The following is a 12,153-nucleotide window of genomic DNA, read 5'->3' as shown; positions in this document are numbered from 1 at the left end:
ACAAACAAAAACCAACAAAACGAAATGAAAACCCTAACACTAGTGTAATTGTCCCTGAAGCTAGGCTGAAGTTCTTGATTGCTGTCTTTGGTACCTGGCCATGCTGATTAAAACCCCATTACTCCTCTGGTTGATTCTTGGATAGAGTAGTGGGAGTTAGTTTGTTGGAATTTGCCGACTCCCTTACCGCCCATACCATCAGCCCACCCCCAACTCTCTGGCCTAGGATCCTGGTTACATTCTCAGAAAGATACACCCTTCTTCCCAAGGCCAACTGTTGAGATCAGGCTGTATGTACCCTGGTCCAAGTTCCTCCATATTGTATAAAACAATGTTTTTTCAAGTTGTGCCTCCGAGACTCCATCTTCAAGGCGATTTGACTTCATTGAGGATGGAGGTGACTCAGCACCTTGGTGGATATAAACAGCACCATCTGTCTGGTGCCACCCACCAGGCACAAGCTGATGAATTGCTTTGTCCTGGAAGTCGAAAGGGCACCACCCTAACAATTTATTAAGATAAATTGGGACTATAGGGGCACATGATTTTTTAAAATCAGATCAGGAGAAGTAGGCCCAAGAATTGTCAAGCACCGCACCCTGAGGAAAGAGGGCAGTTCCCTCACCTGGACCACACGAGGAGGAGGAGGCCTAATATTGTCATGCCAACAGCCCCATCCACCTGTCAAAGGGCTCAGAGACTCTAGCATCCCAGAGGCTTCAGTGTGGATCAGTCCCTGGCATTGAAGCAGCTGTCCATATGTCTGCTATTCACTTGCCTGGACGAGGTCCTGTCTTTCACCTCTCCAGTCTGCAGTGCACCTTGCAACAGCTCCACAGTGCCCCGCAGCCTAACTCCAGGGTGGCAGCACTGGCAGCACCCCCTGCCTGGGTCTACCAGCTTTCTTTCATGGAGACTTTCTCTGCATCCCTTTTGGTTTCTGCTTCTCGGACCTCTTAACTCCTAGAACTCTCGTGGGGCTGTTTTAAGCTTTTTGTGGCCAGCAAGATAGCTCAGCAGGTCAAGGAATTTGCTAGCCAGACTGACTGTCCTGAGTTCAACCCCCAGATCCACAGGATAGAGAGAACCCACTCCTGCAAGTTGTTCTCTGACGTGTGCATGGGTGTGTGCTCACAAGACACACACACACACACGAAATAAATAAATACATAAATACGTGCTTTTTAAAAGATTGGAATAAAAAAACCAAACTGTGTATTTTCCTCAGCCAGGAAAGCGGGCTACTCAGGAACTGCTGACAACAAAATTGCTGTGCTTTGTGAATTTATTGTTTTTTAATAAATTCGGACTTTGAGGGAAGATCCAAGTGTGTTCGTCTGTGTTCTTGACAGCACACTCACAACACCAAGGAAACGGTAGAGAAGACTCATTCTGTTCCTAACGCACCCTGGGATGGAGAGGTCTCTTTCATTCCATACTGTAGTGTTCTGTGTTAAGGGCGTCCCAGAGCCTTAGATGACAGTACTGTTAGTCAACAAGGACATTGTGAGCATCTGTCTGCGTGTCATAGGCAGGTTCCAGGGAGGAATTCAAACACAGTCCCACAGTCTCACAAGTGTACCCTCAGAGAAAATGACAGTAAACCGAGAGTACAAGCTTTCCAAGCTTCGTGAAGGATAAACAAAGGGGTATGGGAATTTCTAATGTAGCCTAGAGGACCAAGGAGGACTTCCCTAAGGAAGTCATGTGCTTCTAAGGACCAAGGACACAAGACAAATATGGAAGGTGGCAGAAAGCCATATTGAAACGTGAAAGAAGGCACCCTTGCCAACAACCTGGAAGGAATTGGTCCTCCTGTGACTTTCTATACCTGAGCAGCCAGACCAGCTTGTAATAAGAGAGAAGTAAACATCTGTATCACTTAAGCCATTTGGTTTGGTACCCTTGTTATGAACAAAGCAATATCCTCACAAATAACCCTGAGAGAATAGCAGTAACTGGGTGTCTCAACTCCATTTGATCTTCCCAAGAATGTAGTCAGTAGTGGTCCATTACTATCAGTTGGAGTCACAGAAACTATGGCTGATAAAGATCATTGTCTAGCCTAGGGAAGGTGGTGAAGCCAGCAACCCATATTTCATGGACCACATTCTATGCAGTGTCACCAGCTCCCAGACCAGTCCTCCCAATGATTCATGGTCTTGATGGCGCATGTCCTGAGCAGCCCCAGCCTAGTGGGAGGTTTCAAGTCATTGGGAGTGAGCCCTCAAATGGTAACGGAACCCCTCTTTTCTTTCTTTTCGCTTCTGGGCTGCACGCTGGCACTGTTGTGTGCTGCCTTACCTCATGCTCAAAACCAAGGGGCCAATGAATGCTAGACTGGAGCCTCTAAACTGTAAGCCCAAGAAAACCTTTGCACAGGCTGACTTTCTCAGGTACTTGTTATAGCAATGGAAAGCGGACTGACACAATAATCTTCCGAAACTGAAATCCAATCATGTGGAGATTTTATAATTTTTTCAATGGAGCCCTCATCCTTAAAGTCTAAATTCTTTATCAGCCATGTAAAGCCCTTTCTGGCCTTGCTCTATCTATGCCTCAGGCCCCATTCCACATCCTTACTCCCCAGATATTATACATTCAATAGCAAGGACCCTTGTGGGTAACAGAGTTCTCAAGTCCCTATATAAAATGGGGTCATACTGCATATAACATACATGCACTCTTCCTTATTTATTTACTATATTTTCCATTGTCTGACTATATTACCTAATTTGGCTTTGAGCTCCTGAGCTCAAGAGACTCTCTTGCCTCAATTTCCCAAGAGTTAGGATGACAGGGACGTTCCGTTACACCCTGTTCTGTGGTAAGCCGTGTCTGACTTCCCTACACTACCTATTGCATTGTGTTATGCAAATAAGTGTTCTATTGAATTGATTAGAGAACAGTGACAAGAAAAGGCCTGTATATCTTCAGTTACAGATCTTGTTTACAGCCTGAGTATTTTGAAAGTGCAGTTGTTGGCGCTTGTGGATACAAAACCTACAGACAGGACTGACTGTTGCTAAACTACCGTGTGCCCATACCTCTGGGCTTTGCCACATTGCCCCCCTGCCCAGAATATCCTTACCTGCACAATTCCCTCTCTCCTCCTCCAGGTTTCCATGACGACCTTGTCCTTCACAGCACCCAGAGCACACTGTCACCTGTAAAGTCTCTGCTGTCCTAAAGAGGACAAACTGTGTCTTCTTTGTCTTGCATGCACCTGATGCAGCATGGGTGCTTATTAAGTGTGTGCTGACGGTGTTTATTAATAGAGTGGTGAGGCTGCATGGAGTGTTAAGATGTCTTTCTCCCAATGCCGGTTCTGTCACTTTTATTTTGTCAAGGTTTAGTATTGATAAAGCTTAGGGCAGTTCATGCTCTCCCAGTCCCCATGGCAAGAATAGTTTTAAGCTGAGAAGTGAGGGTGTAACTCAAGTAGGGCACATTCTTAGTCCTCTGTTCAATACCTAGGACCAAAGGGAGAAAGGAAGAAAACAGCAGTTTATACCAATAAAGGAAGTTCTCTTAATTATTTTTTACAAAATTATTTTTAAATTATGTGTAGGGATTTTGTGGGGGAGGCTGTATGCACATGAGTGCTGTTGCCCTGGGAAGCCAGAGGTGGCAGGTCCCTCTGGAGCTAGAGTTACAGGCAGCTGTGTGTGCTAGGAACCAAACTTGGGTCCTCTGGAAGAGCAGTGTGCCATCCTGGCTATTGAGTCATGTCTCCAACCCATCTCCTATGATTTTCCATGGGGAAACATTCATTCATTGATTCACTCAACCACCCATGACTCATAGCAACTGTAAAATACCTCCCCAAGGCCTGTGTTAAACATTAGGGATACAGCCGAGAAAAAGCTAAGTATACAGGAGAGACTAGCAGACACATCCTAACAAGAAGCTGTGCTAGGAGCTACAAAGGAGAAGGGATGAGAAGGAAGGCTGGGTGAGGACCTCCCCTTTTCTCTGGTCTCTAGTCTCTCATTACTCCTGAATTATAACTGGCTTGGACTGTGTCCCTCGCTCCCACTCTAGCCAGACTTCCTTGAGCACAGAGACTGATATTTGTCCTTACATTTACTCCCCCTTGTTTATTCAATGCCTAGTGTAGTCAAAGCCCTTTTAGGTTCTGTGGTAACTGCAAATAATAATATCGACCCCATATGAACCTTTGTAGGGTACACGGTGTGGTTAGCACAAGGCTTGGAATGTAGAGGAATAGGGAAGCATTTTTTTATTTTTATTTTAAAAATTTATGGATGTGTGTGTGAGCATGCATGTGCACATGCATGCAGGAGCACGTGTACGGAACCCAGAGATCAACAATCCAGATGAACTGTCCTCCCTCCCTCCCTCCCTCCCTCCCTCCCTCCCTCCCTCCCTCCCTCCCTCCCTCTCTCTCTCTCTCTCTCTCTCTCTTTCTTCTTTCGTTTTTTCAAGACAGAGTTTCTCTATATAGCCCTGGCTGTCCTGGAAATAGGTCTGTAGACAAGGCTGGCCTTGAACTCACAAAGATCCACTTGCCTCTGCCTCTTGAGTGCTGGGATTAAAGATGAGCGCCACCACCCAGCTCCACATTGTTTCTCAAGACAGGTTTCTGAGTAGCCTGGAACTCACCAGTTAAACTAAGCTCATTAGTCAATGAGCCCCAGTGGTACCCCCTCCAATCTCCACCTCCCCGGAACTAGGACTACAAAAATTCGTGTTCAACTTTTCCCCTCCCTCTTCTCCTTCCTCAATTCTTTGGTTCCTTAACACAGGTTCTGGGGGTTGAACTCAGGTCCTCATTCTTCCAAGGCAAGCACTCTACTCCCTTAGGGGAGCACTTAAATGAATGAAAAGTAGACTTAGAGGAAAGTACTGTCTTCAAATGTCTGGAGAGCAGCCATGGGAAGAGAAACATTTATTCAAGGCTCCTTCAAGGGCAGAGCTAAAGCGATTGCAAAGCTATAAGAACTGGTCAGGGAAAGTGCTGGAGAGAGGAACACAGTTGCCTCTCCACCTAACTGTTGGCAGACACAGAACCTCCTCCCCAAGACCATGAAAGTGATGAGGACTCTTACGAACTATTGACATAACTGAGTGTGCAAGAAGACACGGCTTGTGGAATCCAGTGTTTAGCCAGAGTTCTCGACCCACGGTAGAAAAATATCCATCATCTCCCCAGATTGTAACGGGTGGCAGGACTGGCTGATGTATAGGGCCTTAATTTCCAAAGCCTGGAAACTAGCAGCAAGCTCAATAGGTGGTGGTTTTTCTTCTCCTACAGGCTGCCGGTCACTGGCTGTGTGCAGATCAACTTGAAAGGTGCTGGAAAAGATGTAAACAAAGCAAATTGAAAGAGGAAATAAAGCCAGGTCCGAATTCACAATCTACTGACAAAGCAGGAGGATTTATCCAGCAGAACACTGATGCCCACCCGCTTCGTGGTGCCTTTTGCCAGGCCTTGCATAGTAAGGGCTTGAAGGCTCTGTCCTGGTGGACCCAGCTGTGAGGGGAGACGTGGCAGTGGCAGGAGGGCGGCTTCTCGATAGCACGTGCCACCAGAGTCTGCAGAGTAAGGAACAACCAGCTATAGTCGCAGGTACCACGGCTGAGCATTTTCCATCTGAAGCTCAGCACGCTGGTGTCTACTGTAAGACATCCTCTGTGATAGATAAGCAATCATATCCTTGAGCAAATCACAACTTTGCCTTTAAGATTCTTGTGTCTGTTTAGAAGCTATACACCTATAATATCTCCATTGGGTATTGATATGGAGAGGAAAAAAATCTCTCGTGCATACTTCCCACGAGATGTTACCCCACTTTTATTTGAATGATTCTTTGTGTTTTACTGTATAGTATCAATGATTTTAAAAAAATGTTTGTTAGCCTCAGCATTAGGACTGACTTTGTAGAAGATGCTTCTGAAATAAACTGAAGAATTGCAGTGCCCTTCTGTGAAATGCTTTAGTGAGAATAGGATTATTAAGATACTAACCTATTCTCGGCCGGGCGGTGGTGGCGCATACCTTTAATCCCAGCACTCGGGAGGCAGAGGCAGGTGGATCTCTGTGAGTTCAAGGCCAGGCTGGACCGACAGCCTCCAAAACAATACAGAGAAACCTGTCTCGTAAAAAAACAAACAAACAAAAAACCAAAACAAAAAAAAGATACTAACCTATTCTCGTGTGTCAATCTTTAGGTCCCTCCACCTGATTCTTATTTTGCTTCTACATCTTTACATTAAAGGTTCTTGCAAGGAAATCAGTGAGCCTACAGCAATTTTTTCTTCTCTAATATTAACAGCTTTAAAATGTCTTCTTGTATAATAGCTTCTAGTGTTTTGGTTTGATTTTATTTGATTTACTGCTCCAGACAGCTAGGACAAAACTAATTATTTGGAGAGTATTCATCAGTTTGGGGGCACTGATACATTTTATTAACTTCAAACACCTCATATTTTTTTAATTTCTAAAAATTGTAATTGTTATTTTGGCCTCTTCCACAAAAGGCACCAATTGTTTTAAAATACTTAAGCGTATAATATTAATTTACTGTCTGAAGAACTGTGATTTTTCTGTGTAATCATAAAATTACAGTTGGACTATAATTGTCTCCTTGAATGAATGTGAGACATAACCACTAAGGCGTTGGCACATTGTGTTGCTTGAACGCTAGGCCTGTTTGCTAGCTAGCATCACACTGGCTTAGAGCCTCTCTTGTTCAACAGGAGCTTTGGACACTGTGAGTCTTGCCCGTGGAGTTCTAGGCTGGCACCAGGGAAAACAGAGCAGTGTTGATTGGAGTCTTCAGGCAGGAGAGATTGTAGCTATTCAGACTATGTCCCTCCAATAGGAAGCCTCCACAGTATAGTGTGTGTATTATGAATGTGGCATTTCGTGTTAGTTACAAGCTGTGTGCTTTTACAGTTATGAATTTCCTTGAAATTGAATCTGGGAATAATCTTTAATTTCTTCTTCTATTCTCACTAGTGTCTTAGATATAATTCAGAGTTTTTTAATATGGGGGGTAGGGTAGGGTGGGGTGGGAAAAACCACTCTCGGAAAATGAGGGAAAGTTTCCTATTAGTGAAAGCTGTTCCATGTTATGAAATGGTAAAAATAAACAACACAAAAGCCTGTAGGAGGAATTTCTAAGTGGTTCCAAACCAGATGACCTTCAGGTCCTCTCTAAGTCTGGAATTTTATCTTTGAAAACACTGAGGTTTATCAAAAACATTCAACCATCAACATTAGTGGTAAACTAGCCATTGATTATGGAAATTTCCTCCAAAAATGGAAACAAGTAAATACATTTCTCGTGACAATTTCGTAATGCTTGTGACCTGAACATTTGATGGTGTGGAGACTTCTTTGTCTGGTTGGCACCTGAATTAAAACTCGTGGCCAACCCTGGCTCTCAGGAGGAATTCCAGGGGCAAGAGTGTCATTAGTGTTCATAAAAGAAGAAAAAATGCAAAACCATCTGGCCTAAATTGTAAGCCCATTCAATGAACTATTATTTAGCTGTTAAATGAATTAAGTAGACTTTTATACACATACATACATATATATGGTATTAAGTTAAATAGGAAAAATTCAAGAATACTATTTACAGCATGACTACTTTTGCATACATCTAAATCTGTATGCAACTTTTCCTAAGTGGGATTTTTAATTTTTTATTTCTTATATATCTCTTAATATTACAATATAATTACATCATTTCCCCCCCTTTTCTTTCCTCCTTCCCAATCCTCTCATACTCCGCTGCTCCTTGCTCTTTTTCAAATTCATGGTCTCTTTTTTTTTATTAATTGTTATAACATGCATACATACATACACACATTCCCAATGGATAAATACAACCCGCTCCATCTGTAAACTGTTCCTCGTATGTGTGTTTCCAGGGCTGACCACCGGCATTGGATGACCAGTTGGTGTGCTCGTCCCTGGGGAGGCTATCTCTTTCACTCTCCGCATTCCTTACTTGCCTGTAGTTCTTTGTGTGGGGCTGAGACCTTTCTCCCATCCACTTCAGCATCCTATTGGTGTCATCCTTGTTCAGGTCATGTTTGGGCAGCCATGTTGGTGAGATTTTATGGGTGTGGCCTTTGACATTCCTAGGAGACACAGTTCACTTGAAGAAGCTCTTTACTTGGGTGAGTTCTTACTACAGAAAGGGAAAAGGGGAGAGGGTGGCTTTCCATTTCCATTTGGTGTGTTTTCAGATCGAGTCTGTTCTTTAATATGTGCTTATTGCCCTGTCTGTTTAATGCTAACAGGTCTTACCTGGATCATGGGATTATTTCTTCTTATGATTTTCTATTTTTAAAAAAATAGTTTTTATTCCCCAAAGGCTAGAGAAGAAAAGGTTGACCTAGGCACCATGAAGACAGATTTTATAGCTCCATTTCTAAGCATGCAGAAGTACAGAGAGTGGAGCAGAGGACTGGGAGGAAAAGGTCGTCTTGCTTAAGACTGATTACTCAATAAAAAGAAGTCTGAGCTGGAGCGGTGGCCAGATCTCCTGGGTCCTATCATGAGCTCCAATTATAGCGATGAGAGGGAAGGGAAAGGCTGGGGGAAGGGAATCAACTCTTGCAGAGACATGCCCATCCACTAGCCGGGGGCAAAGCTTTAAACAAGGTTGCTTTTCTTGACCACTGGGATAAGACACAGTGTAAAGGGCGAAAAGTTATTTTGGCTCACAGTTTCAGAGACATCAGTCCTTCATGGAGAGAGGATGCAGCGCAGCAAAACACTTTACATCACGGCAGATAAGAAATGGTAAATACAGGATTCTGAAGGTCAGGGAAGGACACAGCCCCAAAGGACCCACCACCAGTGATCGAACTCCTTTAAAAGCTAGATGGGCTTCCCAAGGTTCCCAGAACCTTTCCCTAAGCAGCAGCACAGGCTGGCACCATACTCCTAACACAAGAGCCTCTTGAGGGGACACTTCATATTCCAGCCAGAGCATCAACTCACCTTGAGAGCTCCAGGACCAATCCTATATGGAATAGCCATGGAAGTTTTCTTTCTTGACCCAAAAGGAAAGCACAATAAAATGTGATACTCAAACAGGCCTCCTTTACTATGTGTCCTGGGATTCCCATTTTTCCTAGGTATTCTCTTGATTGTAGAGGCCCTTGTGGAATTCAGTGCTGGAGATAAATGAGAAAGGGTAAGGGTCAAATGGTACTAAGTACCTAGTGCAGGCCCAAAGAGTTAAAACAGTGTGTTTGGCCAGATTGAGTTCCCGGTTCCTCCCTCCTGCCCTCCCAAATCAGCTTTCCTCTGTTTCTCTGGATTGTAATCTATATTCCACACTTTGGACTGTAACCTGACTTTGAATAGGGGTCAGAGGCATCACGCTCAGCTTGGGGCTTGCAACAGGCACTATGAGGAATGGAACCCAAGAATACTTAGCAAGTCTCGTTACGCTGCAGTTTCTCTGTAACTACTTTATCATATAGGATCGACTCAGAAGTAGAGGAGGCACCCACTCATTCTCCATCAGCATAGTGTCTTAACAGACCAGTGAGGCAACCTGTCAGTGAGCCCCTCATTGGATACCACCCACCATTTGAGCCCTCTCCTTTAGGTGGGTAAGCTCTAAGACACTGCTCTGAGATGGTTGTTTCCTCTAGCTGTCGAACTGACTTTGATCCAAGGGGCACTGGAGGTGATGCATTTCAGCGAAGGCCGTGGCTCTGGTGGGAATCAAAGGTAGGAAGAAGGGTCGAGGGAGAATGAGGAGAATGAGAAGCAACCTTGCCTGGAGGAAATCCATCTGCCAGCAGAGGCACGAACCTTTGAGCAGGTGCCAAGCTTTTCACCCACTGAACATCGGAGGTGGATGTCATCTCCTTCACAGGTAAGAGCAAGAAGTGGCGTGTGGCAGGGCCCTGTGATTTTCAGATGACTCAGCCTGTGACCTTTCAGGAAGAATCTCAGAGAGAGAAGGGGAGGGGGGAGTCTGAACTTGCTCTCTGGGAGTTCATGGGGTAGCTGTTGCCTCTGCTTCTTTACGGTTCAGAGGAAGAGGGTTCAGTTAATCCTAACTCTTGGGTCAAGCATCACTGGTTCTTCTAAAACACCCTTTGAAGATGTATTTACTTCCTTATTCCTGTTTCTCCCTATTCTTAAGTTCTATTTTCTTGTCCAAACCACAATAATTCTTAGGTGTGTATGATGCCTCCTTTTTTTTTTTTGAGACAGGATTTTGCTTTAGAGCCAATGCCCGGCTATGATGCCTCCTTTTATCTGCATGCTTTATTGGAAAAGTTATTTCTTTGCAGTATTAATTTATGTATGTGTTCTATCTCATTATTTCTCACTTTCCCCTTTGTTTATTTTTTCCTACTGCTCCTAAAATCCATTTATGCTGGTATATGGACCCCAGTTCTTGTAGTATTCTCTGGAATGCCTTAGTAATGTAGTGAGTTTAATACTCCATCTTAGTGACAGGAACTAAGATAGCTTTTAACTCCTACCACGAATAACTGCAGATGTCTCCAGAGGAACTGAATGAGAATTTGGGGGGGTTATCCTAATAGAGGACTTTCTGTATGCCCTACTGAACTTGATTCACCAGGTCATCGTGCTCCCCAAGGTGACTCACTAGGCCAGAGTGCTCCCCAGGATGCTTGCCCGTGCAGACTTCTCTCAGGTCCTCCCTCTCTCCAGCAGTATACAAGAGCAGTCACATCTCACATCTGCCACACTTGGCATCATACTTCTTTCCATATTTTACCTATAAAAGAAGGCACGCGGTAGCATCTCATTGTTGTTTTAATCTGCATTTTCATGTGGCTTGTGAGTCTCCCTTCACAGCTGCTATGGTGGATGTGGGGTGCACTGCTCAGGTTCCTGCTTAGAAATTCGACATTAGTTTCCAGCTGCCCAGAGCGGTGGCCTCTGAAAATACATAGGATACAGATCCTGTATGGGGATTGCTTTTCGCAAAGAAAGCTGCTTCACCCAGGTTGGTAACCCACTCATGGTGCAGCATGACTAGTCATGCAGGATTACGACGTCTGTGAGGAGACTAGCCAGTAGCAGCATCACCCCATGGCATTGGTAGAGGCCCGGGCTACCTTAGATCATAGTTTAAACTCTTAAACTGTCTAGTTGTCTTTTGTTTCTCTCACTCGGTCACTGCTACCCATAAGGCCACCTCCAGACCACACAGCTCTGCATCGCTGGGCCTGAGACCCCTGGAAATGACATGTGGCAATCTGCCAGCTTCGGGGAATGCTATTTATATAATACCTGTTTCTTTCCTATCACAGTCATAACTGTCCAAGATCCTTCCAGGGTTTTCACATCAAATCCTCGTTTGGTATTACAAGTAGAGGGGCCCCAGGGCATGGCCCAGCAGGTAAAAACACCTGATGCACAAACCTGGTGACCTGAGTTCCTTCCTGGGGGCACATTTAAAGGTGGAAGGAGGGAATGAGCTCTCAAGGTTGCCCTTTGACCTCTTCCAACGCACGCACGTCCAAGTCACGCATATCCACACCATACTCGTGTAAACACATATCATGCAGACATACTTCCAAATGATAAGTTCTTAGATGATATTACAAATATCTACACCTATACTGCCACCAGTCTATTAGCTTATTGGTGATGTATTTCTTTAACTAGACATTTCCTAATTTTGATACTGTCAATTTTATAAATTTTGCTTGGTGATTTTTGCTTTTGAAATTTTGTCCAAATAGTTTGTTAAATTGAACAGATAGCTTCCTGTACTCTGTTCTGCTGATTTACTTCTATGATTTCTCTTTAATATTTTATACTTATTTTAAGCCATAAGTGCCTCTTTTGTACTCAGTATCAAGTTGAATCTAGTTGTATTTTTAATTTTTGTTTCTTGCACTTTTCTCTCTTGTTTGTTTTAGACAGGTCTCAAGTAGCTTCTGCTGGCCTCTAACTTTATTTACTGGGTGCTGGGATCACAGATGTGTGCCACCATATGTGCCTGGTTTATGTGGTGCTGCAGACCAAACACAGGGCCTTATGCATGCCAGTCAAGCACTGTACCAACCAAGCTGTGGCCTCAAGCTACAGCTGTATGTTTCTCCTATGGTGAGCCCGTTTCCTAAATGCCACTTGATAACCCTTCCTGCCCTGGTTTGTGATGCCACTTC

Source organism: Mesocricetus auratus, unplaced genomic scaffold (genome assembly GCF_017639785.1).
Source record: "Mesocricetus auratus isolate SY011 unplaced genomic scaffold, BCM_Maur_2.0 Super-Scaffold_100008, whole genome shotgun sequence".
NCBI lineage: Eukaryota > Metazoa > Chordata > Mammalia > Rodentia > Cricetidae > Mesocricetus > Mesocricetus auratus.
Note: the sequence above shows the minus strand (reverse complement) of the source record.